We start from the raw sequence: 7,276 nt of genomic DNA on the forward strand, positions 1-7,276 counted from the left end.
CGTGTGGAAGAACCATACACAGCCACAACAGCCTGGCACCTCCTCCTCATGCTGGTCACCAGCCTGGTCACACACTGCTGTGGGATGGCATTCCACTCCTCAACCAGGATTTGTCGCAAGTCAGCCAACGCGGTTGTGTCGGTCACTCTAGCACGAACAGCACGCCCAAGCTGATCCCATAAGTGTTCAATTGGGTTGAGGTCAGGACTGTTGGCAGGCCATTCCATTCTCTCTACTCCCAAATTCTGGAGGTAGTCTCTGATAAACCCCGCTCTGTGGGGGCGAGCGTTGTCGTCTTGGAGGATGGAGTTCGGTCCCAGACTGTGGAGATATGGGATCGCCACCGGTTGCAGAATCTCATCTCGATATCTCTCTGCATTGAGATCGCCTCCAATGATGACAAGCCTTGTTTTTCCAGTGATGGAGATGCCGCCCCACACCATCACACCGCCTCCACCAAAAGGTGTTACTCTATCGGTGCAGCAATCAGCATAGCGTTCTCCCCGTCTTCTCCACACTTTGACCCTACGATCCAACTTCCGTAGGCAGAATCTGGACTCATCGCTGAACATAACGTTCCTCCACATGTTCAGGTTCCAGTGCAGGTGTTACCGACACCAGCGCAAACGGGCCTGATGGTGAAGGGCAGTCATGGCAGGCCTCCTGGCAGCCCTATGAGCCCGGAGATTGGCTGCGTGCGGTCTGTTCCGGATTGTCTGGGCCGAGAGCCGTGTGCCATATCGTCCTGCAAACCTTGACTGCAAATCTGTAGAAGACAGCCTACGGTTCCTAGGTGCTGAAAGGGTGAGGAACCGGTCTTCTTGGGGTGTCGTCTTCTTGGGACGCCCACTTCGCGGTCTGTCTCTGACATCCCCCGTTTCATGGAACTTGGCCTTCAGTTTGGAGATGGTACTATGGCTCACTCCAAATAATGCCGCAACTTGCTTTTGTGGAACACTAGCTTGAAGTTGCCCTATTGCACAGGCCTTATCGAGATCAGACAAACGTGGCATGCCGATTCTTGGAGCAGACACCAATTGACCACTGTAGCAGGGCCCATGCTCACAGGTGCTGCCAATCAGGTGCCAATCAGGTACCTGATTGTCAGCACCTGGGGGTACCGGAAGCTCAAAACAAGAGTCAATAGCAACAGCAGAATAAGCTGTTTGGCATTGGCAGAGAAGATTTGGCAAATTTTTCATGAGCGCAACCCACATACTCAGCTGTGCTGCTCATCCCACAAATGCATGTTCCTTACAAATGGGGTACCATTTAAAAGGGAAATAAACAGGCTTTCCAACGGTATAAAATGTATTGCCAAGAAGCATTGTTACAACAGAGAAATAATCTACCAAACACAAATTTCCGAACTTTTTGTTTGATGTTTAGTTAACACAAAAAATTATTTGATTGTGCAAATTAATTTAGAATGAAAAATAAAGGTTTTCAGGTATACCTGTATATCAAGGTGCTTCTATATGTATTGTTATCTGACTGATGTGTTCAGTCATTCTAATTAACCGCCTGCGAAATGGGCCTAATAATTCCAGGGTTCTCAATGTCAGCAACTCAAAGCTGTTATGATACAATACAATGCGGTACGATACGATACGATATAATGTAATACGATACGATACAATGTGATACGATACGATATAATGTAATACGATACGATACAATGTGATACGATACGATACAATACAATGTGATACAATACAATATGATACAATGCAATACGATACAATACAATACGTTACAATGTGATACGATACGATACAATGTGATGCGATACGATAACATGATACAATACAATGCGATACAATACAATGTGATACGATACAACGTGATACGATACAATGTAATACGATACAATGTAATACGATATGATATGATACGATAACGTGATACGATACGATAACATGTGATACGATATGATACAATGTGATACGATACAATGTAATACGATACGATACAATACAATGTGATACAATACGATACGATACAATGTGATATGATACGATATGATACAATACGATACAATGTGATACGATACAATACAATGTGATACAATACGATAACATGTGATGCGATATGATGCGATACGATACAATGTGATACGATACAATGTGATACGATACGATAACATTTGATGCGATACGATACAATGCGATACAATACGATACGATACAATGTGATGCGAGACAATGTCATATGCTACGATACAATGTGATACGATACGATACAATGTGATATGCTACGATACAATGTGATACGATACGATACAATGTGAAATGCCACGATACAATGTGATACGATACGATACAATGTGATACGCTACGATACAATGTGATACGCTACGATACAATGTGATACGCTACGATACAATGTGATATGCTACGAACAATGTGATATGCTACGTATCTACGATACGATACAATGTGATACGATACAATGCGATACGATACAATATGATAGAACTTTATTGTCACATTTCTCTGAAATTTGTCATGCATCATTGTTACTTCTTTTTGTAAACTAAAATGATACACTTAACCTTGGACAACTGGAAAAACTCAGATGAGGTTTCTGCTGCATGACAAGGGACTTTATTTTATTTCAAGGTCTACAGGCGATGTACCTCAGCCTATAGCTAGAAGGAGGGCTTGGTTGGCTTGGCTGCTTATGTAATGAGTTGAGCCTTTTCAGGCTTTCACATACTGTAGGCCTTATTATAGCAGCTACGGCCCCAATACAGAATACTAACCCAGGTCAAACACCTCAACAGCAAAGCAAGAGGGCACTGCCTCATCATTTCAGGGAGTGGAATTACATGGACACAGCAACTTATGCAAAAGTAATCGTCATTAATAAAAGTAAGTAAATTGGACAATTAAAATGAATTCAATAGGTGACAAAGACAGGGTTTTGCTCTCTGACTCCTAAAAACAATATCTGCACCTACTTTTTTCCTGTCATGCTGAATATTCTACATCTTTCTTTGCATGTTTGTTTCTGAAAGAGTTCCCATAGTGTCTTTCCTTCCCTTCATGCCTTCCTTCCCATCTCTGCCCTATAGCAGAGTCTACATCCCCCCTCCAAGGTTAAAGTCCACTCCATCAAGTATACTCCTGTTTAATGGGATAAGAACAGTAGGAGGTGAGAAACGATAGGCAGGATTGGTTGGATTGAGTAGTGTGTATTTCTAAAGGTGGTGGTCATAAAAAAGAACAGTTCTTGTAATTGTTAGTGTGATGATCAGATATCAGGTAAGATTTCCAAAAAAAAAAAAAAAAAAAAAAGGCTACTGCTAATGATAAATGAATGGGAGCAGAGGCAGCAACACATGTAATAGTTCTGAAAACTGAAGTATAGGGATGGGACGATATATTGAAATTCAACATATCGCATTACAAAAATGTGACAATACGTATCATGGGGCAGAAAAATGAATCGCGATATCAGCTCCATGTTATTCTGCTGTAGTACTCACAAATGAGACGGCTTGACCATCACAATTTCACAAACTCTCCATCCAAATGATTATTATATATTATTTGCACATTTTTAAATTGTTGTTTACATTGTGTCTCAGGAATAAACACAATTCTGCACAATCTTTGTTGTCACTGAACTTTTATTTATCACATCGTATCGTGGTTGTATTAAATCATGAACCCCATATCACGTATTGAATCGTATCGTGAGATAAGCACATCGTCCCATCCCTACCCTTATATATTATTGCTTTAATAAACACAGTTCAATCGCAACAGTCTGTTTGATGTCAGGGCAGATTTTGCTCAAAATTTTGAATATGTCACAATTACCCTCTGTCTGTTATTTCATGCTGTTCCTATACAAAAGCATCTGAAAACCATGCAGGAACTAACCACTACACCATCTGCTGGTGAAGAGACGCTACAGCACAGCTACACATCCAGCTATGACTGAACACCCTTCACATTTTATAACTCCACCACTTGTCTATTCTCTCTCTCTCTCTCTCTCTCTCTCTCTCTCTCCCTCTCTCTCGCTCTCCCTCTCCCTCTCACACACGCACTGCACATAGAGGTGGTGTAGGGATGCACTACATAACAGAATGGGTTAAATCACTTGAACTCACCTTCAGGAGGCTACCGAGGCTTACAGCTCTCACGTGTAAAGACTGACTCGGCTTGCAATGTGGGCGCGCACACACACACACACACACACACACACACACAATGCAACACTGCAAAACTTCCAAGTCACAATTTCATTTTCATCACTGTTTCATTTTCAAATGCCATTTTTAAATCCTTGTAATCAAGATTCATTTGTTTTACTTGTGATTCCCTGGTGTAATAAGGGGTTCACACTATACATTTATTATGCTTACAAAAACTATGCAGCTGAAACTTTCAGGGCCTGTTATGTGGGTCCAGTATAGCATGTGTCAGTAGGGCTTATTATTGTGCTCCAAATCAAGGGAGCAGGATTGTCTCCTGAAGAGCAGGTGTTGGACCCAAAGCCAATTACAGCCATGAGGAAAATGACAGCAGGCATGGCGTCGCTTCCAGCAAACTGGCTATTTATGATGTAAACATACAATCATATATTTCTTACTCTCTATATATTCAGAGAGTGTGAAACATCAAGATGTTGCAGCTTCTATAAGCCACTGTGTATCTTTTGTGTATTTTTATAGGAAAACCTCATAACTATACTGGTGCAAAAGGGACGCAAGTGACATTTTGGCTGAAAATGAGTATTACATATCAGTGGAAAGCTCCTGTTGAGCTCTATCTGATGGTCTAAGAGCACTTTTGTAACCATAAAGAAAATGTAAATAAAATTGTAACTGTTTTTTTTCTTTTTTAAATATATACATTTTATGAATCTTAATTTCTGTAAAGGTATAAATGGTTCCTATGTTATGTTTTGAATGAAAAGATGCACGTTTTTTTAAAGTTCTTTTGCTCCGGTGTGAAATTAGGAAAATGTCACTTAAACCACTTTCACTCTAAACCCTTGATATCCTCAGTTCAAAAAATGTCGTAAAGCCATAATAATACATTTGCTGCTGCAAACCCAATGCTCCAATGAAGCCACCTCATTGCATTGCATTACATCACAGTGTAATTTGGATAGTTGTCAGGGGCTTTGTGCAGAGCGCTATGATCTGATAGCACAAGAGTTTCAGCCCCATCAAGCTGTAAGCTTCTTGTGTAAAGACAGGCTTGCTTGGGTCGGGGATGGAGATGAAAGGCGTGTGTCTGTGCATATTTTAGTGAATGTGTGTGTTTGTGAAGGGGGGGGGGGGATAAAGAGGGTTGGGAATTAGGGGTGGGCAGGGTGAAGAGAAAGAAAGGAGGAAAAAGGAAGGGAGGGTAAAAAGAGTGGAAAGGAAGAGAGAGAAAAGGGGGGGAGGATCAGGAGGGTTTGTTTAAAAATAGAAGGAGTACAGGACGGTGGAGGTCAGAGTGGGGCTGGGTGGCAGAGGTTGTGGAGGAAGGGCGGGGGGGGGGGGGGAGAAAGGTGGAGAGACATAGAGATGCTGAAGCAGGAGAAGGGTGTGAGGAGGGAGGGGGAGTTAAAGGGGTGAGGAAGAGAGAGAGAGAGAGAGAGAGAGAGAGAGAGAGAGAGAGGGTGGAGCCCTAGTCCCTGGCTTCTGACCTGGCGCCTTGGAGCTCCACCTCTGCTGAGGGAGGAAAATCTCAGCGAGGCTTTGCCGTTCGGACCTTCACACTGGACGCCTCCTCGCTCGGGCTTGGCTTTACTGGAATATTCCTCTGAGAGCGACCCGGACCCGTCCACCTGCTGCCGGCCGGATTCTCTAGCTGCTCAGCGGGAGACTGCAAAGCGTGGTAGGCCTATGGCAACATTCAAACTTGGGTGTGCTTTTTTGTGTGTGTGATTGTACTGTGTCTTCACTCTGAGGGTTTCAAAGGTTGGGTCTTGAGGATTGAGGATTTGAAAGCCATCGTTTCCATCAACACCCGCCATTGGTGTTGAGTTGAGCAGTGCTGGCGCGTGCCAATCAGGCGCCCTGGGCAAAACTATAAATGCTGCCCATCCACACGTTCTCACGTTTTATCAACTATTTCACGTACGGTTGCCAACTCAATGTCATTTGGCGGGGGGTTATACAAACTCAAAAACTAAAAAAAAAAACTAAACTAGAAAAATAGGATCATCTACTATGAAAATGTGCACTTTACTTCGTTCCTGACATGTATTTTGTTGCCAAATTGCCATATGCTGTCACCATTGCGCAATGCCAAATGCCAAAAACTATGTGTCCCTCTCACCTTTACGCAGTGCCAAATGCGCAACGTGCATGTGTGTTAACCATCATCACACATTGCCAATAGCTAAATACGCAACCTCCAACCAAGAAAAACAGCACAGTAAATGTATTTATGCTGTGGTACCCAGTGTCACCCTAGTAACAATCAAATTAAGACAAGTGTGGGCAAATTTGGCGCCCCTAGTGGCGTGGCTCCCTGGGCAATATTGCCCTGTCTGTCCCGCTGCCACTGTTTATGAGATGAACGCAGCAGTTTCACAATGCAGTTTGTCCTATTGTAGATGGATGCATGGGCAAAGTTGGATGATGCTGATGAAAATGACATTTCAAAAATGAAAATGAAACATTCACCCAATATTCACTTTCTTGGTGTCTGCTTTTTGACTTTGTGCAGGGCCAGCAGTGTGCAGGGCCCGAGGCTAATCTAAGTATATCTGCTCAGGGATTAAATAGCTTCCTAATGAGCTTTCACTAATGTCAGGGCTGCACTAAAAGGAGAGCTCTCATTGAAGTTTCTCAGCACAATGTCAAGTGGGCCCACCGTTCTCTACGGATAAAAACACAAATGTCTCTTGCAAAATGAAAAAATGAGTGCGCTTGACAGTTACTGCGCTGTAAAGTTGCTGCAATTGTCAATCCCGAATCAGCACATAATCCTGGCTGCAAAGGTATTAAAGGATTTCAATTCTGTAAAGATTTAAGGACAAATTTCCGACTTTTGAAAAGGAATTTAATTTAATAAAGGTGTCATTACAACATAAATAAGTGTGCCATAGTCACACAAAGAGTGATGGCAATTGCACATTTAACATTTTATCATCTACTTATCACCCACTTATTTATTCACAATACAGAGAGAAAAATGCCCAGCAATTATGAATCATCTGACCTTTGTAAGTCATTTTAGTGCCAATATTCTGAAATCAAAATGTCCGAAGCTTTAAACCTCACAGTCCACGTGAGCTCAACAGCATGTAATCATCATTA

Source organism: Centroberyx affinis, unplaced genomic scaffold (assembly GCF_046629955.1).
Source record: "Centroberyx affinis isolate AG114_WGS23_722 - 3 ecotype Tasmania unplaced genomic scaffold, CSIRO-AGI_Caff_v1 ptg002479l_1, whole genome shotgun sequence".
Taxonomy (NCBI): domain Eukaryota; kingdom Metazoa; phylum Chordata; class Actinopteri; order Beryciformes; family Berycidae; genus Centroberyx; species Centroberyx affinis.